Here is a 27,822-nt window from a genome sequence, read left to right on the forward strand (position 1 = left end):
ACTGAACATGGACCGGTGAGGACATGACTGAATGATGATGATTCTCTTTGCGCGCTTCTCTTTTATGTCTTAAACTGTCTGTCACGTCTTTGTGATTCTCATGCACTGGTTTAAAGAAGGGATACAACAACAACAAATTTAACTTTTCGAATAAAATCCACTTTCAGAATAATTTCTGCCTTTTGGTTTAACTAAAATAAAGACAAAAAAAGCCATAATCATCATCTTGCAGCGTCTTCTCTGAGAGATGAGAACATGCGAGTGCTGCAGGTTTGGACTTTGGGGATATCGACATTTTAAATTGGTTCTTTTGCTGGGGCGTCGTCATAACTTTGGCTTTTTTTGCAGCGTCGTTCCTCGGTCGCTGCTGCCGAGGCGCTTGCTGCAGCTGTGCACACGGACGCGGCTTCGCTAATGGCTTTTATGGAGGGGAAAGTGGATTAGCGCACCTGGCTCCCTCCCATGGTTCCCCAAACAGGACTACATTAAACCCCGGTAAAACCCCCTGAAGACCGGGACAAATCCTGGTCTTACACCTCAGTCCCGGACCAAACAGACTCTTCTCCTTCAGCTGCTGCGGGAAGTCACACAGGGCTGAAAAAGGTTTAAATCTCACGCCCAAAGTTGATCCTGTCCAAAAATACTAGCAAGAAAAGTGTTTGCTGTTTAAAAATGTAGTAGTGAAGGAACCTACAAGATATGTTGATGTACTTTGAGTTTTATCGGACACATTATGCCAAACATACATGTACCCTCCGAGCCTCAGAAACACTCCATTCTGAATCTCTTCGATGTGTGATGTCTAATGCTACGTTCAGACCTACATTTGAAGGCAGGCACGTGTCCGAGGCGTCCAGCGCACATGTGCAGTGGAGGTTGTTGTGTTTCTGTAGCTGTGCGATGGCAGAACAGGTGGAGAAAGTAGCTTTGGTGCATTAACTTTACAAAATCCAAACGGAGGCGCTGGGCCCCGGGGCCAGTCTGGGTCCAGATACTTCAGAGCTGAGCAGAGTTTAGTCAAGATCTTTATTTCCTCCAAGAGCTGCGTCTTGAGGATTTTTTCTAATTGTTGCAGAGTTTGTTTGGGTCTTCTTCCGGGTCGTGAGGAGCATGTCACTGGAGCGTCATCTCTGATTGGCTGCTGCGCCGCGTCTGCTGCAGAAAAGTTGAACTTTGTCCAACTTTTCTGCGTCGGACGCTCTGGACGCGTATTCACACATGGGCCGCTCCTCAAAGTGTGACCTGCTTCATCAAATCAAACTTTCTGAATGATCAACTTGACATAAACGGCGAGATAAACAAAAGTACTTTACATTTAAGTTTTACTTTTGTGAGAAAGCAGAAAGGAATTCATTTTGCTTCTAAAATAATCACACTTAGAGGATTTTGTGGCCTAAAGACACGCCCTGTGCGTCGATTAATCCAGTGAAAGTGGGCGTGGCCCCGGCACAAGAACACAAATACACAATATCACCCCGATGCAGCACTCGTAGTACTCAAATGTGGTTCACAAGAGGACAATTTCCTCAGAATCCTTCATTTCTACAACTACCTTGACTTCCTCTTTCTGCACTTGCCATTTATTCCTTTTTCAATTCTCGCTCCGGCGTATGTCCGTGTGCACTCCGTCTTTTTACCAATTTCTTTTCGTCACGTCTCCCCTCTGCTGCCACAGCTCTGCTCTGGAAAAGAAGAAGTAGAAAAAGAACCTTCTCCGTCACTGTATATTATCACTAACCTTCCAAGAATGTAACTGTCCTGCTTTGCACACGGCACCAGAGGCGTGTGGGCGATCTGTGAGCAAACACGCTACGCCGCGGAGATCGGCAACGTCGGCGAATTTGTCTTTATTTCGTTTAGCACCAAGTCATTTCTTTAAGTTCACTTTCTATTTCAGGGGCTGTTATTGTCATTAAAGTGAGGTATGTAGAAATGGTCAGTGTCACATATTGATGTCCAAATCTTGTCACGTCCCAGATTGTCCCGTTCGGTGTGTGTAGGTGTTGTGTAGGTGTTGTGTAGGTGTTCTTCGGGGCTGATTATATGGGAGGAAAAGGCGTGTTGGCGTTTGAAGTGTACCGAACACGTTTGAAGGCGTCTGAACTCTACGCGCTCTGCTTCATTCACCGGATCCGACCAGTTCTTTGCGAAGGAAATTGCGTCGTCGGCCGAATAATTGCAGTCCACGCGATTTGCCATCTGCGACCGTTCAAATGTCCGTTTTTGATGGAGTTGTTGAGTGCTGGGTGGGGTTTGTGTGTTCTGCCTGTGTGCGTTTCCGCTGCTGCCGCTCGATCTTGGTGGGTCTGAGTGAACAGAGACATACACAGTTTTAACCTTCTACAAACCTGAAGCTGGACATCATGGGAAACCGTTGGTATTAAAGTGCCCCCTACAGGTCGGACTCACGAAACTAAAATGGAATCAAGATAAATATATTGAGAATTCTGAAAAAAATATACGAAAAATGTATCCTCGTGTAAAATTGTACTTCTTGTTTGTACACTTGTACACAAATAACACGCCCGCATATGACACGCCCACATATGACACGTCCCCTTATGACACGCCCACATATGACCCCCAGTCGTGGTTGTTTTGTGTTTTTTACTTTGGAATTGTGGAAAAACAACATCATTGGATGGAGAATGGTCTATAATGAATTAATATTGATAATTTAGATGTTATTTGGGGGTGAAATGGACCATGGAGACATTTTGAATCAGTTTACGTCAAATTCACAAAGTGAAAACTGCTGCTCAAATCACAGACTTCACCCGGGGCTTTGCTGAAATGCAATAAAATAATTTTCACTGACACGATTCCGATGAGAAAACGCAGATGACGTCTGAATTCATGACACTGTAAAACGAGTCCGACGGAAGTGAAAATGTGAGGTCCACTTTCTGGACTCTTTTGTCATTAAATATTGTGATTTCAGGTTCTAATAAAAACGTGTTCCCTGTGTCTCTCTCTCTCCAGGACCCGCAGGCACCAGGGGAGAACATGGTCGGACTTCCGTTGTGACCACGGAGCCCTTCATTTGCAGGTGAGGCCGCGCACGTCTCAGCCCGTCGCAAATTGCCTCCCCCGCTCGCCTTCCTCCGCCCGCGCGGCCACTTTAATGGCCTCTTTCTCCGGCTCACGCCTCACTCCGCCTCCCGACGCCGAGACTGCTTAGCCATTCGCCGCACGCCGTCGCTCGCACCGCTCGCTTTACAAACGAATTTACCCCAGACAAATAGAGAAACAAAATCATGCCACGAGATCCAATTCATCAGCGTGTAATCGGCGGCGAGTGGGCAAAGTCAAACACGGAGTCCGCGGCGGGGAAAAGACTTTTGGGGGCGGGCGGGGGCCGGAGACGGCGCTGTCCCGGGGCAAATTTGCATGAATGATGAGCCAGAATGGGAGTGTTGGGCCTATTACTCAGTCTTGTTCAGGAGGAAAGCGGCTCAGAAAAAGCTTTGTGTCCAAGGACAAAAGAAACGGATCTAAAAATGGAACCGCTTGATACTCGACATGTCTTTTTTCCCGCCGTGATCCCTGCACACGAGCGTTCTGTAAAAAGCGCGCCGTTTTGCAGCGTTTTGGCACGACTCGGACTCGGGTCAGGCATTCGTCCAGAGCGTGGTCAGTGTTTACAGTTTGAGTGGTATTTTTGTTGGGCACTTCTTACTTTGACTCCGCTACATCTGAAGGACAAATATACTCGGTTCTACTGCGCTGCGTTTCCTAAAACTTTGCCCGACGCTCGCTGCAGACTCTTGACGCTTGACTCACAACAAAGACGCTTTCCCCCCGAACAGTTTGTGCTTCCATCGATTTTAGGTCTTGTTAAGAGTTTTTTTTTTCTAGTTCTAACAAGCTTTGACTTGACTTGTTCTTGCTTTTGTTTCAAATAGCAACGTGCAATATGTATAAACTGATTGAATTCAGGTTCCAGTGTAACCGTTCAAATATGTTGTTTTAATCTGATATTTTACAACATTTGCACTAGTTTTACAGGCGTTGTGTTCTTAGAAGAAGCCGTCTGTATTTACTGTTGTAAAAGAGTACTTCACTACTTTAACTTAAGTAATAATTGCAGCTTTTTTACTTGTGTCAAGGTAATATTTGAGCAAGAGTAAAAACCCACATCTTTATTAAGTGCGTTTTTATGTAAGGCCTACTTTGATCATCATTTACCATCATTAATTAATTTGAGACTTAAGAATAAAGTCAAGGCTCAGTTTTTGAGGAAAAAAGGAACATTCTATCCAAAAGACGAGTGTTAACCCATATTTTAAACGTTCATACAAGAAAATAAAGGTATTGCCATATATTTTTATTTGTCAAGTGACTTTTGTCTAAGTTGGAATGAATTTTTATTCCAAATCAGAATGACTTTAATTCATCCATAAGAGGAAATGCTGTAATACTTTTACATTTAATACACTTCCCATTCATTTTTCCAACACACTTTCCAAACAAATGTAGGTCCGAACGCTTGCGATTTCATGAATTGCCAAGGTATTAAAGCATTTAGCAGAATTTGAAGTTTATAACGTGTTCGTGAACTGAAAACAACCACGTTATGGATATTATTACCACCGTTTAGAATTAGTTTGTGCCTTTTAACTCTTAATGTATGAGGGGAAATGACTGGTGGAATGTAAATGCGCAGAACCACGACGTACTTGGAAGTGGAATCTGTTAAGCTCCATTACCTCTACTTATGTCAAATAAACTCACACTTAAACGCTTGAAATCATTAGCTAAATCCTCAATATCAGGTCGATTTAACTGAGACTAGTATTCTTAACCTGTCCAATGCGCTCGAGTATCGTTCACGAGAGTCTGGACGGATTTTCGTTGAAGTGTTTTGTGACTTTGTTGCCGACCACTCCAAAAGACAAAGCGTCTGGAGCAGAAAACATGTCCGCCCTGATGTTACTGCGAGCGCCGGGACAATTACGAGCCCCGGCTGCCCTCATTATTAGCCAAATCTGAGCATCCATCAAACCCGAGCACCTTAGCTCGACATTAGGCTACCCGAGGATGTGCTTTTTTTTCTATTTATTCTATTATTTAGTTCCTTTAGAGCAGGAGTCACTAATAAACTTTCACCGAGGTCGAGTTTGAAAACATTTCAAGTATAGGCCTAGTTATTTTTTCACAGTTTACCAACTAAGTATTGGCCTATTTAAAAACAAATAGTCTAATGATGGTTTTAAAATTAATTTAAGTTTTTTTTATGTGCATACAAAAGTTGATTTGATCGATGTGGTTTGCTTAATGCCGCTCATAAAAGGCTGACCGTGACCCCGGTACAAAAGCTCCTTTGCATTTAGGAGCCTCTTCATTTACTCCCTCATTGTGGTCGCTCGAAGACGGACGCTGCAGCCGAGGAGTTTTCGATGCGTTTCTCTGTGCGGTCGGTGTCTTCGTGCGATGGCATTTGTATTGCATGCAATGTAAAGGAGGAATAGCTTGGGCCCTAAGACAAATCCTTGAGGAATCCCGCGCATTTTGATCCCCACAGATTTGTATTCCATCGTTAGGAAAGATTGTAACCAGTTTAGAACATCATACCATATTTTTCAACCTTATGAAACAAGTTTTGTTTGTATGTCGGTGTAATCCCTCATTCGTCCAGGCGTGTTCCATTGTAGAAAAAGCTTCAGTTGTCATTTGGACTCAGTTAGAAAAAATAACTGAGTCCAGATGACTACAACTGAAGCTTTTTCTACAAAGTTTTGGTTGGTTCGTATCAGACTTTTTAGGTCTTACTTTTTAGATGATTTAAGGACATTCATGAAAGGTTGAATTAGTCAGCGTTATGTACTTTACTCATTTCACGTATACTCTCAATATATACTGATACTGAAAATAGTTTTAGTATCTTACTTTTGATCTATTTGACATGTGACATGTGTTCATGTGCTGTTTTACTCCCTTTTTGTCAAGCCCCAGAACCTCTCCGGTATCAGAGGTTCTGGGGTCCGAGTCCACATTGTGAGTCTTCCCTCTGGACTTGAGCGCCAGAGCAGAGAGCAGACATTTCTCCCTCTGCCCAGTGAATAAAAGGTCAGAGTTCAGGTATTCTTTCAGCTTATCGAACCCACGCCTGAGAAGATGTTGCTTCCCCGGGGGCCGCGACTCGAGGGCCCCCCCATGGCACAGAAACGCTGCCGTAAATAAACCTCCTCCGTGCTCCTCCTCCACGCTCAACTGTCCATCCGACCCTCGCCACCGCTTTTCTCTCGAGCAGCAGCGGTTGTAGCGATCGTGGCGATGACGGCTGCGACAAAGCTTTCCGATATTTTGGCGATGCATAAGAAACGTGCCCAAACGTTCTGGTGAATGGGTCGTCTTTGGTGAGAGTTCAAGTGATTTTCGGAAACAAACCAATCCGATCGATAAATACAAATAAATACGGTAGAATGGGCACTTTTCTAATGCGTAACGAACAGCGAGTCTAGTAACCGCTGTACTCCATTCGTTATGATTAATTGCAATATTATATGATGCATTTTTCAGCGTCTCCCACCTCCTTGTGATCGGGAGCATTATTATAAGAGAAAACCAAATATTGGCAACGTCCTACGCATTTCGGAACATGTTTGTAAAGGTCAGAACCACAAGGAAATACGGTCTGATATAGTTTGGGAATTCCGTATTTTCCAGACAATAAGTCGCACCGGAGTATGAGTCGCACCAGCCAAAAAATGCATAATAGAGAAGAAAAAAACATATACAAGTCTCATTTTTGGGGAAATTTATTTGCTCAAATCCAAGACCAAGAACACATTTCATCTTGAAATGCAGTTTAAAATAATAACAGATGAGAGAACATGGTGAATAGGTGTATGTATGCTAACGCTAACACCTTCAGCTACATGACGCACAGACAACGAACTGTGGTAAGTGTCTGGTATGTTAACGTAACATATTAACAGTTATTCAGATAACTATAGCATAAAGAACATGCTAACAAGTTTACCAAAGCATCAGTGTTACCCCAAATCACTAAATCCATTGAATTCTTCTTCAATGGGAAGTGCTGATTCTTCTTCTGCGTCGCGTAGAGCCTAGAGCGCCCTCTTGTGGTTGCCAGCGTGAAAATAACAAATAATATCACATATAAGTCGCTCTTGAGTATAAGTCGCACCCCGGCCAAAACTATGAAAAAAGGTGGTTAGTCTTGAAAATACGGAACTATTTTCCAAATTCAGTCCTGGTTGAATTTCTCTTTTCCTGGTTCCTCTTTTCCCTTTTCTTTATGGCCGGACTCGTGTTGCTCGGGAGTCTTAAAACTAAAAAACACACACAGACATTGCTCAGTGTGCCGCAGATCTCCCCGTCTACGCAGTTTTTTCTCCTTTTCTCCGTGTTTTGTACCATTTCTCTGGCTCTATCTCTCGGCGCCTGCTGCCTTCTCTCGGTGATGTAGCGGTAAACACAAAGCGGACGTGATGCATGGCGCCCAGCTTTCACCGCCGCAGCATTAACAAATTGATTATGTGACTTTAGGATAGCGCAAACGTGCACACTTTGTTCTTATTATCTCTCTAACCTTACGCTGCTTTTTTTCGTTTTGTCTATTAAGGCTCTAACCTATATTTTAACGCACCAAAGTCCTTCTTTAAGTTAAGTGGGGGATCGGTCAGAAGGGAAAACAAGCTACATCCATACATCTCAGCTATTATAATATTGATTTGATTTTTCAGAATGTTTTTATGCTGTAGTTGACCGGTCACAATTAGTGAATCATCAGTAGCATCCATTCTTTAATTATTTATTGATTATAACTGCAGAAATGGCAAAGACATAGGACTTTTGAAAGCAACAGTTTAACTAGGGACAAAACTATTCCAGAAAATAAACTAAAGTTGCTTTTCTTAAGTCTTTGGCCCTCACTCGCTCTCAGGGGCCTGCTCTTTCTTTCAGCTGCACTTAAGTCTAGAGGGAACATTTTGTGGTGAGAAATGCACTTGAGTTCCACAGTTTACAGCTCCTATAGGAAAAGGTTGATTGTCCGAACGTGTGATTTGGCCCTTGGTTTGAGGTTTAGTCTCTGTATGAATGTACTGAGCGGTTCCGGGGCCAAGTTATTAACACATCTGTAACTTCATTGGAGAAAACACAAGCTACTGAAGTTTTCAAAACTTGATAAATAAATAATACCTGATTAGTTTGAAGCTATTTAGATTGATTTGTATCGTTCAGGATATTTTCTCAGTGTTTATCACATTTTAGTTTGGGGTCTAGGTCCAACCCAATATGTTTTAAATCATCAACCGATTGTATTTCATCAGTTGTAAACGCAGTGACTAGAGCTGCAACTAACAATATTAAATTTTCTTGAATACAATGTGACCAGTTTAAATAAAAATGTAAGCTTGATTGAAAAGAAAGACAATTGAAGGTTGTTTTTTGTTATTTTCTGTGTAATTTAAACCCACAAATATGTCTCAGTTTCCTGGTATGAATTATAACATTATTACACTAAGATGTTTACAATTATGTTTGACTGTCACTGTGATTTCTCCCTTAATATGTGAGAATAATCCATATTTTGCTCTCACTCTGAGCCCTTGTTGTAGAAGGAGCCGGATCTAATTGTCTCACAGCTGGAGTTTATTAAAGCGCCGCAGGAAGCGACTGAGCCTTGCCCTTTGACTGATGTTTTAAAGAGGTTCTTCTTGTCGGGCCGCTCCACCACCACCACCAGTCCATACAAACACACACAAAGACACCCATACAGTCCATACAAACACATATGAACACACACAAACACACACTCAGTCCATACAATCCATACAGTCCATACAAACATATATTAACACACACAAACACACACAAACCAATTAAAGACCAATACAAATGGATAAATGCCCTAAATTTCCCACCATGGGTCCCCGGTCGTGTCCCCGGTCGTCCCCGGTCGTGTCCCCCCCGTGTTAATGATCAGAACAGGTTTATTGCCATTGTCTCGGCGTTAAGGTGCAACAAAAAACAATGAATAATAAAATAATAATGCAACATCTACAGAATCAAATATGGCAGAAATTAAGAATTTACTATTAAAATAAGTTTAAAAAATAAACTTGGTCTCAGTTTGTGCAAAGACATATACACAGAAAGTGTGACTGAAGATAAACACAAGACCAAAAATGTGTTTATAACATAAATTATAAACATGTTTATAACTTTAATATTACATGAGATCTGAGAAGTGAGCGTACATTTCAAAATAGGTGTTAGCTGCTAATGTTTCTGAATTCAGATTTGGATTATCCTCGGCCAATTTACAGATTATGGCCGAGGCCGAGGCTGAGTCACTGCTCGTCTGATGCAGGCGTTTGCTTTTGTTTATTCAGGTTTATTAATAACCTTGAGACTCAGTGCGGCGCAGGTCCTTGAGTGGGATCATTACCTGGAGCTTTAAAATATAAATCTTCTGCTTCATAAAATACACATAATAAAGTTCTGTCATGAATATTTACCACATCATTCAAACAAATATGACTTGTCTAGGCCTTTGTGTAATGTCAATTTATCAATTTTATCATTCATCAAGTAAATCAAGTTGCGAAAAGGCTCGAGAATGTTCTGATTTTTAATGAATGAAAATCACTGTTTGTTTAATTATTCTCGGGTCTGAAGTGACACACTACAGCCACCTTCAGTGGCTAACAACAACCAGCATGCTAACTTCTCTGTGATCACATGACTTCTGTGGTCACATGTTGCAGACGTCACGTGACTTCTCTGTGGTCACATGTTGCAGATGTCACGTGACTTTTCTGCGGTCACATATTGCAGACATCACATGACTTCTCTGTGGTCACATGTTGCAGACGTCACGTGACTTTTCTGTGGTCACATGACTTCTCTGTGGTCACATGTTGCAGGCGTCGCGTGACTTTTCTGTGGTCACATGACTTCTCTGTGGTCACATGTTGCAGACGTCACGTGACTTCTCTGTGGTCACATGACTTCTCTGTGGTCACATGTTGCAGATGTCACATGACTTCTCTGTGGTCACATGACTTCTCTGTGGTCACATGTTGCAGAAGTCACGTGACTTTTCTGTGGTCACATGTTGCAGACATTAAATGACTTCTGTGGTCACATATTGCAGATTTCACATGACTTCTCTGTGGTCACATGACTTCTCTATGGTCACATGATGCAGACGTCACGTGACTTCTCTGTGGTCACATGTTGCAGACGTCACATGACTTCTCTGTGGTCACATGTTGCAGATATCATGTGACTTCTCTGTGGTCACATGACTTCTGTGGTCACATGTTGCAGACGTCACGTGACTTCTCTGTGGTCACATGTTGCAGATGTCACATGACTTTTCTGCGATCACATATTTCAGACATCACCTGACTTCTCTGTGGTCACATGATGCAAACATCACGTGACTTGTCTGTGGTCACATGTTGCAGACGTCACGTGACTTCTCTGTGGTCACATGTTGCAGATGTCACATGACTTCTCTGTGGTCATATGACTTCTCTGTGGTCACATATTGCAGACGTTACATGACTTGTCTGTGGTCACATGACTTCTCTGTGGTCACATGTTGCAGACGTCACGTGACTTATCTGTGGTCACATGATGCAGACGTCACGTGACTTCTCTGTGGTCACATGTTGCAGACGTCACATGACTTTTCTGTAGTCACATGCCTTCTCTGTGGTCACATGTTGCAGACGTCACATGACTTCTCTGTGGTCACAGGACTTCTCTGAGGTCACAGGACTTCTCTTGGTCACTTGTTGCAGACATTACATGACTTCTCTGTGGTCACATGACTTATCTGTGGTCACATGTTGCAGACGTCACGTGACTTCTCTGTGGTCACATGTTGCAGACGTCACGTAACTTATCTGTTGTCACCTGACTTCTCTGTGGTTACATGTTGCAGACGTCACATGACTTCTGTGGTCACATGTTGCAGACGTCACATGACTTATCTGTGGTCACAGGACTTCTATGTGGTCACATGTTGCAGATGTTACGTGACTTCTCTGTATCACATGACTTCTCTGTGTCACATGACTTCTCTGTGGTCACATGACTTCTCTGCGTCACATGACTTCTCTGTGGTCACATGACTTCTCTGCGTCAAATGACTTCTCTGGGGTCACGTGACTTCTCTGTGGTCACATGACTTCTCTGTGGTCACATGTTGCAGATGTCACATGACTTCTCTGTGGTCACATGACTTCTCTGTGGTCACATGTTGCAGACGTTACATGACTTAGCTGTGGTCACATGTTGCAGAAGTCACGTGACTTTTCTGTGGTCACATGTTGCAGACATTAAATGACTTCTGTGGTCACATATTGCAGATTTCACATGACTTCTCTGTGGTCACATGACTTCTCTATGGTCACATGATGCAGACGTCACGTGACTTCTCTGTGGTCACATGTTGCAGACGTCACATGACTTCTCTGTGGTCACATGTTGCAGATATCATGTGACTTCTCTGTGGTCACATGACTTCTGTGGTCACATGTTGCAGACGTCACGTGACTTCTCTGTGGTCACATGTTGCAGATGTCACATGACTTTTCTGCGGTCACATATTGCAGACATCACCTGACTTCTCTGTGGTCACATGATGCAAACATCACGTGACTTGTCTGTGGTCACATGTTGCAGACGTCACGTGACTTCTCTGTGGTCACATGTTGCAGATGTCACATGACTTCTCTGTGGTCATATGACTTCTCTGTGGTCACATATTGCAGACGTTACATGACTTGTCTGTGGTCACATGACTTCTCTGTGGTCACATGTTGCAGACGTCACGTGACTTATCTGTTGTCACCTGACTTCTCTGTGGTTACATGTTGCAGACGTCACATGACTTCTGTGGTCACATGTTGCAGACGTCACATGACTTATCTGTGGTCACAGGACTTCTATGTGGTCACATGTTGCAGATGTTACGTGACTTCTCTGTATCACATGACTTCTCTGTGTCACATGACTTCTCTGTGGTCACATGACTTCTCTGCGTCACATGACTTCTCTGTGGTCACATGACTTCTCTGCGTCACATGACTTCTCTGGGGTCACATGACTTCTCTGTGGTCACATGACATCTCTGCGTCACATGACTTCTCTGTGGTCACATGACTTCTCTGCATCACATGACTTCTCTGTGGTCACATGTTTTCACTTCTCGCTGTGAGTCATGAAAAACAACATAAAAGTAAAAAGTCAAGGTGTTGTTGAAGAAGACAGAAGTTCTGGGCTTTGGTCCTTCTCTGCGCCAGACACGCCCCTCTGCACCGGACACGCCCCTCTGTACCGGACACGCCCCTCTGCAACGGACACGCCGCTCTGCACTAGACACGCCACTCTGCACTAGACACGCCCCTTGCACCGGACACGCCCGGTCAAACGTTTATTAGTATAGCCACTAGCATTAGCATGCTAACGACCTGAAACAAACAGCTCGGCCTCAGTCTGGAGTGTAAGTCCACTGGCCCCTCCTGACCACAGTCACACAGTTCTGGACTAAAGTGTCTTTGGGGACGAGCCAGAAGAGAAAGAGTCCTGTGTTTTCAGACTTCTTGTTGAAGCAGGCTTTTTTTTCCTCAAGATGGCAGTAGTAACCATGGAGACAAGCTTTATAACAAAAACATGCCAAGGTGGTTACACTGTTGGACTTGCATCAGTTTTGGCCCCGTAACATAAGTTTTATTACATTACAATGTAATATATACAATATATTGCAGTCCTTTAGCCTATGGCCCCGAATCAAACAATGGGATGGAACAAATAACTAAACAATATAGGACTTTCCCCATAAAGTTCTGACCTTAAACACCTGGAACTAAAACATAAAAGCCAAGGACAGGTGCCTCTGCTTCTGCCCCACAATCACACCATAGTCACATGTGAAGTACCATAGTAACACTGGGAGAAAGGAGCGAGCTTCCTCTTTTCATTTGAGCTAAAACAAACCTGCTCCTTAACAAATCCGCTGTGCCCAGAGTGGAACGCGTCGTGTCCAAGAGGCAGAATGACACGAGGAGTCCGGGGCCCTTTGTGACGGTGACAAATCAATGACAGCAGGAACACTTCAGTCCATGGAGATGACACCGAGCCTAAACCGCTAATCACTTTCATTTGTTTATAATCCGCCTCAAATTCTCGTTCAAATGTGTAGACTTTACACTCAGGTGTTTAAGAGCCACATAAAACGTCTGAACTAAAGTTTGAGGCTTTAGTGTTCAGACAAATCAATCTATCAAACAAAGTATGTACAGGATCCAAATGCAGGCGTTCCTGGATCGTTACATCACAGTTTATTACGGTCACGCGACGTGAGAACCCTCTGCAGACGATGTGAGAACCCTTTGCAGACGACGTGAGAACCCTCTGCAGACGACGTGAGAACCCTTTGCAGACGACGTGAGAACCCTTTGCAGACGACGTGAGAACCCTTTGCAGACGACGTGAGAACCCTTTGCAGATGACGTGAGACCCCTCTGCAGACGACGTGAGAACCCTTTGCAGACGACGTGAGAACCCTTTGCAGACGACGTGAGAACCCTCTGCAGACGACGTGAGAACGCTTTGCAGACGACGTGAGAACCCTCTGCAGACCACGTGAGAACCCTTTGCAGACAACGTGAGAACCCTTTGCAGGCGACGTGAGAACCCTCTGCAGACCACGTGAGAACCCTCTGCAGACCACGTGAGAACCCTCTGCAGACCACGTGAGAACCCTCTGCAGACCACGTGAGAACCCTTTGCAGGCGACGTGAGAACCCTCTGCAGACTGTTACGGCAGTTTCCTGTAAACAATGATCAAGTAAAGAGTAACCAGGCAATAACTTGAAGCAGAAACAGAGTCTCTCGGTCTCTCTCAAAAGGTGGAAGTTTATTCACGTGCACAGTGGATAAACACCCTCTCTCTCCCTAAGACAAGGTCGTTCTGTTCCTACCTAACTTTACAATTTACAAAGTACACCTTTTATAGGTGGTAACAAACATAACATAATCACAACCCAAATCAGCTCAAAAAGAGATAGACCAGACTTTCACGTCTGTGACGGTTCCAGCCATCTCTTCAGAGGTTTAATCAAAGACCATTTCCACACCGAATCCGGTCCTGACGCATTAATTGATGATTAAGAGGCGCCGGACAGTAGATATTCAGTATAATCAGGACCTCATATTCTTATCCCATCTGAACACAGGAGAACAACAAAGATATTAATTCTGTGACATGTCATGGCCTAAAACAACATTAGAATGACATGACATGACCTATTTTCTGCCATTACAAGACGAAGTGAGAACCCTTTGCAGGCGACGTGAGAACCCTCTGCATACGACATGATGCGACGAGCGCGAGGTGAGAACCCTCTGCATACGACATGATGCGATGAGCGCGAGGTGAGAACCCTCTGCAGACGACGTGAGAACCCTCTGCATACGACATGATGCGACGAGCGCGAGGTGAGAACCCTCTGCATACGACATGATGCGACGAGCGCGAGGTGAGAACCCTCTGCATACGACATGATGCGATGAGCGCGAGGTGAGAACCCTCTGCAGACGACGTGAGACCCTCTGCAGCGCCTCTTTCATTACGCTTTTGTAAAGAGCCTTTCACCTGCTGCGGGGAGCAACAATCACGTTTGGATCATTCCGTTTGAGTGTAAGTGAAGTCAGCGGCGACGCAGGCTCTTTTCTATTATTAAGTCACCTTCAGAGTCGTGTTTGAAAGAAAAGTTATTCATTGGAGAACACGTCATGCAAAATGTACTTGTTTGAGTCTTTATTCATGTTCCGACCTCATTTAAAACCTACCTTTTTAATCTTACAAAAACAACATCACAGTTAAAGCCTGTTTTTAGAGCTGATTTTAGAGCGATTACCTCGACAAAACGTGCCAGGTTTGAGCGACGTGCGGCACTCTTAATGGCCTTTGTGGCGAGCACGACCGTGCCTTAACGCCCGCAGAGTCGCTTGGACGTGTCAAGCGGCGTTTAATCTCGTCGTTGTGCAAAGGTTTGACGTTTTTATAGAAAAAAGTCATTTACAAAGACTTTTCTGAACGTTTCGACAGTTTGATCCGTCGGGCGATACGTTTTCACACAGGCCGTTCATTTGCGTCGCTCAAAAAGGACAAAGAGTTTGTGGTTTTGTTATTAGCTTTATCTGGCGCCTCAGCTGCGTCGTCGCTCATCGCCGCCTGAAGCCGACTTAAATCGTTTCATTACCTTTTTGGAGACAAGCGTTTGGATTTGACGTGGTAAATATTAGCTGGGATATTCTCCAAAGCCGTTGGGATTGTGTCTTGTCCCGACTCCGGGTGGGAAAAAAAGTGTTTGTTATCAATTTGTTTGACGTGAAATTAGTTCACTGAGGCGATGTTGGAAAAGCGCACGGATTTACAGGGCAAATAGATCAAATCAATTTGGGATTTTACGAAGGGGCCCAAAGAGAACGTTCCACACACGCCAGACTTTAAGATTTGTGGGCAAAGTTCAAACATTTTGATTTGTGTTGGACGAAGGTCAAAATAGAGCATTGTATTTATGGCTTTTTTCTTTTCTATTTTTCTAAAGACGTATTTTAAAACATTTAAAAGACATTCAGAAAAGAAAAACTAATTCTACATTTAAAAGCACAGACACTGATTGATTCTCTTTTCAAATTGAACATAACCCATAATGACCATAAAGTACGACTACTACAGACAAACCCCATAATGACCATAAAGTACGACTACTACAGACAAACCCCATAATGACCATAAAGTACTACTACTACAGACAAACCCATAATGACCATAAAGTACGACTACTACAGACAAACCCCATAATTACCATAAAGTACTACTACTACAGACAAACCCATAATGACCATAAAGTACTACTACTACAGACAAACCCATAATGACCATAAAGTACGACTACTACAGACAAACCCCATAATGACCATAAAGTACTACTACTACAGACAAACCCATAATGACCATAAAGTACTACTACTACAGACAAACCCATAATGACCATAAAGTACTACTACTACGGACAAACCCCATAATGACCATAAAGTACTACTACTACAGACAAACCCCATAATGACCATAAAGTACTACTACTACAGACAAACCCATAATGACCATAAAGTACGACTACTACAGACAAACCCCATAATGACCATAAAGTACTACTACTACAGACAAACCCCATAATGACCATAAAGTACTACTACTACAGACAAACCCATAATGACCATAAAGTACTACTACTGCAGACAAACCCATAATGACCATAAAGTATTACTACTACAGACAAACCCATAATGACCATAAAGTACTACTACCACAGAAAAACCCGATAATGACCATAAAGTACTACTACTGCAGACAAACCCATAATGACCATAAAGTATTACTACTACAGACAAACCTATAATGACCATAAAGTACTACTACTACAGACAAACCCCATAATGACCATAAAGTACTACTACTACAGACAAACCCCATAATGACCATAAAGTACTACTACTACAGACAAACCCCATAATGACCATAAAGTACTGCTACTACAGACAAACCCATAATGACCATAAAGTACTACTACTACAGACAAACCCCATAATAACCATAAAGTACTACTACTACAGACAAACCCCATAATGACCATAAAGTACTACTACTACAGACAAACCCCATAATGACCATAAAGTACTACTACTACAGACAAACCTAAATTGACCATAAAGTACTACTACTACAGACAAACCCATAATGACCATAAAGTACTACTACTACAGACAAACCATGGGAATATCTTATCTTAAACCCATAATGACCATAAAGTACTACTACTACAGACAAACCCCATAATAACCATAAAGTACTACTACTACAGACAAACCCATAATGACCATAAAGTACTACTACTACAGACAAACCTAAATTGACCATAAAGTACTACTACTACAGACAAACCCATAATGACCATAAAGTACTACTACTACAGACAAACCCCATAATGAACATGAAGTACTACTACTACAGACAAACCCCATAATGACCATAAAGTACTACTACTACAGACAAACCCATAATGACCATAAAGTACTACTACTACAGACAAACCCATAATGACCATAAAGTACTACTACTACGGACAAACCCCATAATGACCATAAAGTACTACTACTACAGACAAACCCCATAATGACCATAAAGTACTACTACTACAGACAAACCCATAATGACCATAAAGTACTACTACTACAGACAAACCCCATAATGACCATAAAGTACTACTACTACAGACAAACCCCATAATGACCATAAAGTACTACTACTACAGACAAACCCATAATGACCATAAAGTACTACTACTACAGACAAACCCCATAATAACCATAAAGTACTACTACTACAGACAAACCCATAATGACCATAAAGTACTACTACTACAGACAAACCCATAATGACCATAAAGTACTACTACTGCAGACAAACCCATAATGACCATAAAGTATTACTACTACAGACAAACCCATAATGACCATAAAGTACTACTACTACAGACAAACCCCATAATGACCATAAAGTACTACTACTACAGACAAACCCCATAATGACCATAAAGTACTACTACTACAGACAAACCCCATAATGACCATAAAGTACTGCTACTACAGACAAACCCATAATGACCATAAAGTACTACTACTACAGACAAACCCCATAATAACCATAAAGTACTACTACTACAGACAAACCCCATAATGACCATAAAGTACTACTACTACAGACAAACCCCATAATGACCATAAAGTACTACTACTACAGACAAACTTAAATTGACCATAAAGTACTACTACTACAGACAAACCCATAATGACCATAAAGTACTACTACTACAGACAAACCATGGGAATATCTTATCTTAAACCCATAATGACCATAAAGTACTACTACTACAGACAAACCCCATAATAACCATAAAGTACTACTACTACAGACAAACCCCATAATGACCATAAAGTACTACTACTACAGACAAACCCCATAATGACCATAAAGTACTACTACTACAGACAAACCCATAATGACCATAAAGTACTACTACTACAGACAAACCCCATAATGACCATAAAGTACTACTACTACAGACAAACCCCATAATGACCATAAAGTACTACTACTACAGACAAACCCATAATGACCATAAAGTACTACTACTACAGACAAACCCCATAATAACCATAAAGTACTACTACTACAGACAAACCCATAATGACCATAAAGTACTACTACTGCAGACAAACCCATAATGACCATAAAGTACTACTACTACAGACAAACCCCATAATAACCATAAAGTACTACTACTACAGACAAACCCATAATGACCATAAAGTACTACTACTGCAGACAAACCCATAATGACCATAAAGTATTACTACTACAGACAAACCCATAATGACCATAAAGTACTACTACTACAGAAAAACCCGATAATGACCATAAAGTACTACTACTGCAGACAAACCCATAATGACCATAAAGTATTACTACTACAGACAAACCTATAATGACCATAAAGTACTACTACTACAGACAAACCCCATAATGACCATAAAGTACTACTACTACAGACAAACCCCATAATGACCATAAAGTACTACTACTACAGACAAACCCCATAATGACCATAAAGTACTGCTACTACAGACAAACCCATAATGACCATAAAGTACTACTACTACAGACAAACCCCATAATAACCATAAAGTACTACTACTACAGACAAACCCCATAATGACCATAAAGTACTACTACTACAGACAAACCCCATAATGACCATAAAGTACTACTACTACAGACAAACCTAAATTGACCATAAAGTACTACTACTACAGACAAACCCATAATGACCATAAAGTACTACTACTACAGACAAACCATGGGAATATCTTATCTTAAACCCATAATGACCATAAAGTACTACTACTACAGACAAACCCCATAATAACCATAAAGTACTACTACTACAGACAAACCCATAATGACCATAAAGTACTACTACTACAGACAAACCTAAATTGACCATAAAGTACTACTACTACAGACAAACCCATAATGACCATAAAGTACTACTACTACAGACAAACCCCATAATGACCATAAAGTACTACTACTACAGACAAACCCCATAATGACCATAAAGTACTACTACTACAGACAAACCCATAATGACCATAAAGTACTACTACTACAGACAAACCCCATAATAACCATAAAGTACTACTACTACAGACAAACCCATAATGACCATAAAGTACTACTACTACAGACAAACCCATAATGACCATAAAGTACTACTACTGCAGACAAACCCATAATGACCATAAAGTATTACTACTACAGACAAACCCATAATGACCATAAAGTACTACTACCACAGAAAAACCCGATAATGACCATAAAGTACTACTACTGCAGACAAACCCATAATGACCATAAAGTATTACTACTACAGACAAACCTATAATGACCATAAAGTACTACTACTACAGACAAACCCCATAATGACCATAAAGTACTACTACTACAGACAAACCCCATAATGACCATAAAGTACTACTACTACAGACAAACCCCATAATGACCATAAAGTACTGCTACTACAGACAAACCCATAATGACCATAAAGTACTACTACTACAGACAAACCCCATAATAACCATAAAGTACTACTACTACAGACAAACCCCATAATGACCATAAAGTACTACTACTACAGACAAACCCCATAATGACCATAAAGTACTACTACTACAGACAAACCTAAATTGACCATAAAGTACTACTACTACAGACAAACCCATAATGACCATAAAGTACTACTACTACAGACAAACCATGGGAATATCTTATCTTAAACCCATAATGACCATAAAGTACTACTACTACAGACAAACCCCATAATAACCATAAAGTACTACTACTACAGACAAACCCATAATGACCATAAAGTACTACTACTACAGACAAACCTAAATTGACCATAAAGTACTACTACTACAGACAAACCCATAATGACCATAAAGTACTACTACTACAGACAAACCCCATAATGAACATGAAGTACTACTACTACAGACAAACCCCATAATGACCATAAAGTACTACTACTACAGACAAACCCATAATGACCATAAAGTACTACTACTACAGACAAACCCATAATGACCATAAAGTACTACTACTACGGACAAACCCCATAATGACCATAAAGTACTACTACTACAGACAAACCCCATAATGACCATAAAGTACTACTACTACAGACAAACCCATAATGACCATAAAGTACTACTACTACAGACAAACCCCATAATGACCATAAAGTACTACTACTACAGACAAACCCCATAATGACCATAAAGTACTACTACTACAGACAAACCCATAATGACCATAAAGTACTACTACTACAGACAAACCCCATAATAACCATAAAGTACTACTACTACAGACAAACCCATAATGCCCATAAAGTACTACTACTACAGACAAACCCATAATGACCATAAAGTACTACTACTGCAGACAAACCCATAATGACCATAAAGTATTACTACTACAGACAAACCCATAATGACCATAAAGTACTACTACTACAGACAAACCCCATAATGACCATAAAGTACTACTACTACAGACAAACCCCATAATGACCATAAAGTACTACTACTACAGACAAACCCCATAATGACCATAAAGTACTGCTACTACAGACAAACCCATAATGACCATAAAGTACTACTACTACAGACAAACCCCATAATAACCATAAAGTACTACTACTACAGACAAACCCCATAATGACCATAAAGTACTACTACTACAGACAAACCCCATAATGACCATAAAGTACTACTACTACAGACAAACTTAAATTGACCATAAAGTACTACTACTACAGACAAACCCATAATGACCATAAAGTACTACTACTACAGACAAACCATGGGAATATCTTATCTTAAACCCATAATGACCATAAAGTACTACTACTACAGACAAACCCCATAATAACCATAAAGTACTACTACTACAGACAAACCCCATAATGACCATAAAGTACTACTACTACAGACAAACCCCATAATGACCATAAAGTACTACTACTACAGACAAACCCATAATGACCATAAAGTACTACTACTACAGACAAACCCCATAATGACCATAAAGTACTACTACTACAGACAAACCCCATAATGACCATAAAGTACTACTACTACAGACAAACCCATAATGACCATAAAGTACTACTACTACAGACAAACCCCATAATAACCATAAAGTACTACTACTACAGACAAACCCATAATGACCATAAAGTACTACTACTGCAGACAAACCCATAATGACCATAAAGTACTACTACTACAGACAAACCCCATAATAACCATAAAGTACTACTACTACAGACAAACCCATAATGACCATAAAGTACTACTACTGCAGACAAACCCATAATGACCATAAAGTATTACTACTACAGACAAACCCATAATGACCATAAAGTACTACTACTACAGAAAAACCCGATAATGACCATAAAGTACTACTACTGCAGACAAACCCATAATGACCATAAAGTATTACTACTACAGACAAACCTATAATGACCATAAAGTACTACTACTACAGACAAACCCCATAATGACCATAAAGTACTACTACTACAGACAAATCCCATAATGACCATAAAGTACTACTACTACAGACAAACCCCATAATGACCATAAAGTACTGCTACTACAGACAAACCCATAATGACCATAAAGTACTACTACTACAGACAAACCCCATAATAACCATAAAGTACTACTACTACAGACAAACCCCATAATGACCATAAAGTACTACTACTACAGACAAACCCCATAATGACCATAAAGTACTACTACTACAGACAAACCTAAATTGACCATAAAGTACTACTACTACAGACAAACCCATAATGACCATAAAGTACTACTACTACAGACAAACCATGGGAATATCTTATCTTAAACCCATAATGACCATAAAGTACTACTACTACAGACAAACCCCATAATAACCATAAAGTACTACTACTACAGACAAACCCATAATGACCATAAAGTACTACTACTACAGACAAACCTAAATTGACCATAAAGTACTACTACTACAGACAAACCCATAATGACCATAAAGTACTACTACTACAGACAAACCCCATAATGAACATAAAGTACTACTACTACAGACAAACCCCATAATGACCATAAAGTACTACTACTACAGACAAACCCCATAATGACCATAAAGTACTACTACTACAGACAAACCCCATAATGAACATAAAGTACTACTACCACAGACAAACCCATAATGACCATAAAGTACTACTACTACAGACAAACCCCATAATAACCATAAAGTACTACTACTACAGACAAACCCATAATGACCATAAAGTACTACTACTACAGACAAACCCATAATGACCATAAAGTACTACTACTACAGACAAACCTAAATTGACCATAAAGTACTACTACTACAGACAAACCCATAATGACCATAAAGTACTACTACTACAGACAAACCCCATAATGACCATAAAGTACTACTACTGCAGACAAACCCATAATGACCATAAAGTACTACTATTACCGGCCCATCTCTAATCTACCATTTTGGGGCAAAGTCCTTGAAAAGGTTGTTTACCAACAGCTCACAGATTTCCTCTTAATAAACAACTCATTTGATGTTTTTCAGTCAGGTTTTAGACCTCATCACAGCACTGAGACTGCTCTTGTCAAGGTGACAAATGACATCCGCCTGAACACTGACACGGGCAAAGCCTCAGTCTTAATTCTGTTAGATCTGAGTGCTGCTTTTGACACTGTCGATCATGGGATCCTCTTACAGAGATTAGAGGACTGGGTGGGCATCACTGGCACTGCCCTAAACTGGTTAAGGTCCTATCTGGAAGACAGGAAGTACTTTGTTGAAATTGGTAGCTGTGTCTCAGACCACATGACCCTGACCTGTGGAGTGCCCCAAGGGTCAGTCCTGGGTCCCCTTCTGTTCAACCTCTACATGCTGCCGTTGGGTCAGTTGATACGCAGTGAAAATGTGTCCTATCACAATCATGCAGACGACACTCAAGATGTTTCACTATCGGCAGGTGACTATGGACCAGTAGATTCACTCTGTCACTGCATCCAACAGATCAGTTTGTGGATGCAAAACAACTTTCTCCAACTGAACTCAGACAAGACTGAAATCATCGTCTTTGGCCCACAGCAACAAAGAGAAAGTGTTAGCGGTCACCTCCAGAGTCTCGCTCTAAAACCTACAAACCAAATTAGAAATCTGGGGGTAATAATGGACTCAGACTTGAACTTTAATAGCCACGTCAAATCAATAACATCAGCAGCTTTTTACCATCCAAAAAACATTGCCAAAATAAAAAATATACTGTCAAAACCAGATTTAGAGATACTTATCCACGCGTTTGTCTCCAGTAGATTAGACTACTGTAATGGCCTGCTCACTGGTCTCTCCAAACGAGCTGTAAAACAGCTGCAGTACATCCAGAACGCTGCTGCTCGGGTCCTGACCAGAACCAGGAAGTATGAGCACATTAGTCCTGTTCTCAGGTCTCTGCACTGGCTCCCTGTGGCTCAGAGAATAGACTTTAAAGCAGCTCTGCTTGTGTACAAGTCTCTCCATGGCCTAGCACCAAAGTACATCTTGGATATGTTAGTGCCATATGAACCATCTCGGACTCTGAGGACCTCAGGGACCGGCCTCCTGCTGGTGCCCAGAGTCAGGACAAAACATGGGGAATCTGCGTTTCAGTTTTATGCAGCTAAAATATGGAACAGTCTTCCTGGAGATGTGAGACAGGCTTCTACTCTGACAATGTTCAAAACCCCGTAATGACCATACAGTACTACTACTACAGACAAACCCATAATGACCATAAAGTACTACTACTACAGACAAACCCCATAATGACCATAAAGTACTACTACTACAGACAAACCCCATAATGACCATAAAGTACTACTACTACTACAGACAAACCCCATAATGACCATAAAGTACTACTACTACAGACAAACAAACCTATAATGACCATAAAGTACTACTACTACAAACAAACAAACAAACCTATAATGACCATAAAGTACTACTAATACAGACAAACCTATAATGACCATAAAGTACTACTACTACAAACAAACCTATAATGACCATAAAGTACTACTACTACAGACAATCGCAACTTCTGGTCACGTTTTATTTCTGGTCACATACTTGTGTTATTTCTGGTCACATATTGTGTTATTTCTGGTCACATGTTGTGTTATTTCTGGTCACATGTGGTGTTATTTCTGGTCACATGTTATTTCTGGTCACATGGTGTGTTATTTCTGGTCACATGTTGTGTTATTTCTAGTCACATGTTGTGTTATTTCTGGTCACATGTTGTGTTATTTCTGGTCACATGTTAATACTGGTCACATGGTGTGTTATTTCTGGTCACATGTTGTGTTATTTCTGGTCACATGTTGTGTTATTTCTGGTCACATGTTAATTTGGTCACATGGTGTGTTATTTCTGGTCACATGTTGTGTTATTTCTGGTCACATGTTGTGTTATTTCCGGTCACATGCTTTTACATCAGTTGGACTCGTCTTTGGTCGTACGACAGTTGAATCTTGTTCCACACGATAAATAATAGTTCTTTGTGGAGCTTTAGCGTTGTCATGGTGATAAAATGCAGGGGGAGGAGCTCGATGCACAATACCAGTTTCAATACTTTTATACGACAGAAAGTATCAACAGTAATTGTGGTTCTGTAGATTATTCATAGCTTGATTATTGTAACTCTGCGTTTCCTGTTTTAATACGACTGTGATCAACTCGTCTCCGTGATCAACTCTTCTCCGTCTTTTATGCCAGATGTCCTGACAGTGATGTACAGTTACGCCTTGTCTCCGTCTCATTTATTTGACGAAGTTATATATATTTTCCCCTTCCAAGATGGCTCTAATCCAAGTGGAGACTGGTCATGAGCAGAGTTCCTAATGAGACCCCAAAAGAACCAATTAGGCCCCGGTGCAGATGTGTGCGTTCAATCAGCGCCGAGAACCACCTGTAAACACAGAGCGGGAGAAAACACTGCGACTTATGGTCTTATTATTCTGTCAGTTCTGATCAGCCGGCGATGCAGAGGACATCCTTCCTCCAGGCCGACGTGGAGGAGAAACGCCGGTTGCATTTCATGGTTTACAACTGAAGGTAACGTATGGAATGTGTATGTAAAGCCGCTCGAGAGTCACGAGAGCGTGAAGGCGAACGTGAGCCAATGTTTCCCGCTCGGTCTTATTGTACTTACGCTCAGTACAGTTTGTATATTGCAGTAATCATCACAACAAGACCAACTGAAGACGATCACAAAGAGCTGGGCAGATGCCACTTTGCCTGGCACACGTTTGTATTTAAAAAACAACTACAATCTGCTCGTTTCTTTTGGTTTTCGGTCTCATTAAGAAGCCCGTGGTTGTTTGTTTGTCGCGTGTAACCGCTCGTAAACCTGGTGGTGATTACGAGGAGGCGCCGGGCGTCGTTGCTCCCGCCTCTCGACTAATAAAGCCAGCAATAATTAGTAACAGACTCTTGTTCTTAGAAGGTCGCAGCATCCTCAAAAAGGTCCAATTTAGAGTTTTGGAGATTTTTCTTTCTTTTCTTTTTTTCTTTTTTTTCTTTTTTGAATTTTTGAATTTCCTTATTTTTTAAATTTTATTTCATTTTATTTCATTTTATTTCATTTTATTTCATTTTATTTCATTTTATTTCATTTCATTTTATTTTATTTCATTTCATTTCTTTTGTGGATTTTCAGTTTGGTGGTTTTCGCCCTCGGGGGCCTGGTTCCGCATCGTAACGTCATTCAACCATAATTTCTGTTTTCTTGAGTGCCGTGCAGAGATAAAGAGGAAACGGCAGTTGCTAAGGTGCTTTGCTAGCTTTGTGTTGCTAAATTAGCATCAGTGGAAATACAGCGCTTAAGCACAAGATCAAGTCTGAGTTTGAAGTGTTTCTGTCTCTTTCTGTTGCTTTAAGTTTCATTTATGTCACATTTAGTCACTTCTAGTTAATTTTGGTTGATTTATAGGTGTTTTTTTTGTAACTTTTGGTCACCTTTTGTCGCTAACTGTCTCAATTACGTTTTGCAGCTTTCAGTCATGTTTTTGTTGCTTGTATCAGAATCAGAGAGGGGTTCGTTGCCAATGTTAATAAGCAGGATTCAAAAACTAGAACTTAATAATCGTAGTTGAGGTTTTCACTTAAAGTCGGTTTATGTCACATTTTTGTCTTGTTTTTGTGGCTGTCTTTGTTCAGTGACCGATAATTATTTGGTGTTTCTCTGCTTTTTGCCGTCTTGTTTTGGCCTGAGTCTGCGTTCTCCCTGATCCAATCATCTGGAGCTCAAGAGAGCCAGAGCGCTTTGGGAGTCAGAACCTCTCAGGGGCCACTTTGGACCCCAGACACGGACCAGAGACTTGAAACTGGAGTAGGGTCTGGAGCAGGGTCTGGAACAGGGACTGGAGCAGGGTCTGGAGCAGGGTCTGTGACCGGGTCTGGAGCAGGGCCTGGGTCTGGGCCTGGAGTAGGGCCTGCAGCAGAGTCTGGAGTGGGGTCTGGAACGGGGTCTGTAGCAGGGTCTGGAGCAGGGACAGGAGCAGGGTCTGGAGCAGGGTTTGTGGCGGGGTCTGGAGCAGGGTTTGTGGCGGGGTCTGGAGCAGGGTCTGGAGCAGGGTCTGGAGCAGGGTCTGGAGCGGGGTCTGGAGCGGGGTCTGGTGCAGGGACTAGAGCAGTGTCTGGAGCGGGGTCTGGTGCAGGGACTAGAGCAGGGTCTGGGGTAGGGACTGGAGCAGCCACTGGAGTGGGGTCTGGAGCGGGGCCTGGAGCAAGGTCTGGTGCAAGGTCTGGTGCAGGGTCTGGTGCAGGGTCTGGAGCAGGGTCAGGGTCAGGGTCTGGAGCAGGGTCTGGAGCAGGGTCTGGAGCAGGGTCTGGGGTAGGGTTTGTGGCGGGGTCTGGAGCAGGGTCTGGAGCAGGGTCTGGAGCGGGGTCTGGAGCGGGGTCTGGTGCAGGGACTAGAGCAGTGTCTGGAGCGGGGTCTGGTGCAGGGACTAGAGCAGGGTCTGGGGTAGGGACTGGAGCAGGGACTGGAGCAAGGTCTGGTGCAGGGTCTGGTGCAGGGTCTGGAGCAGGGTCAGGGTCAGGGTCTGGAGCAGGGTCTGGAGCAGGGTCTGGAGCAGGGTCTGGGGTAGGGTTTGTGGCGGGGTCTGGAGCAGGGTCTGGAGCAGGGTCTGGAGCGGGGTCTGGTGCAGGGACTAGAGCAGTGTCTGGAGCGGGGTCTGGTGCAGGGACTAGAGCAGGGTCTGGGGTAGGGACTGGAGCAGGGACTGGAGCAAGGTCTGGTGCAGGGTCTGGTGCAGGGTCTGGAGCAGGGTCAGGGTCAGGGTCTGGAGCAGGGTCTGGGGTAGGATCTGGAGCAGGGTCTGGAGCAGGGTCTGGAGCAGGGTCTGGAGCAGGGTCTGGAGCAGGGTCCCTCGGTGCTGGCTCCGCTGTGGCATTGAAGGTCAAATGCAGGAAGCAGATTTCCCAAAGGGGGCAATTAAGTCTACTTCATGTCTGTGTTTCACTGTCGCCTGAGCAGATGCAGAGTCATGGAAACGAGTAGT

At 42.2% G+C, this 27,822-nt stretch overlaps 1 protein-coding gene across 1 annotated transcript in view; it reads left to right on the plus strand.

The window, feature by feature from the left end:
- Positions 1-2,973: 2,973 nt before the first annotated feature.
- The window catches only part of sgcd (sarcoglycan, delta (dystrophin-associated glycoprotein)), a 225,098-nt gene continuing 200,249 nt past the window's right edge, over positions 2,974-27,822 (plus strand). The window contains exon 1 of the mRNA XM_072445985.1: positions 2,974-3,049. The gene's annotated coding sequence lies outside the window, so the exon portion shown is untranslated. The remainder of the gene's footprint in view (positions 3,050-27,822) is intronic.

This window comes from Eucyclogobius newberryi, unplaced genomic scaffold, assembly GCF_026437365.1.
Source record: "Eucyclogobius newberryi isolate DKJ021-1_F unplaced genomic scaffold, fEucNew1.0.hap1 SCAF_15, whole genome shotgun sequence".
NCBI classification, from domain to species: Eukaryota; Metazoa; Chordata; class Actinopteri; order Gobiiformes; family Gobiidae; genus Eucyclogobius; species Eucyclogobius newberryi.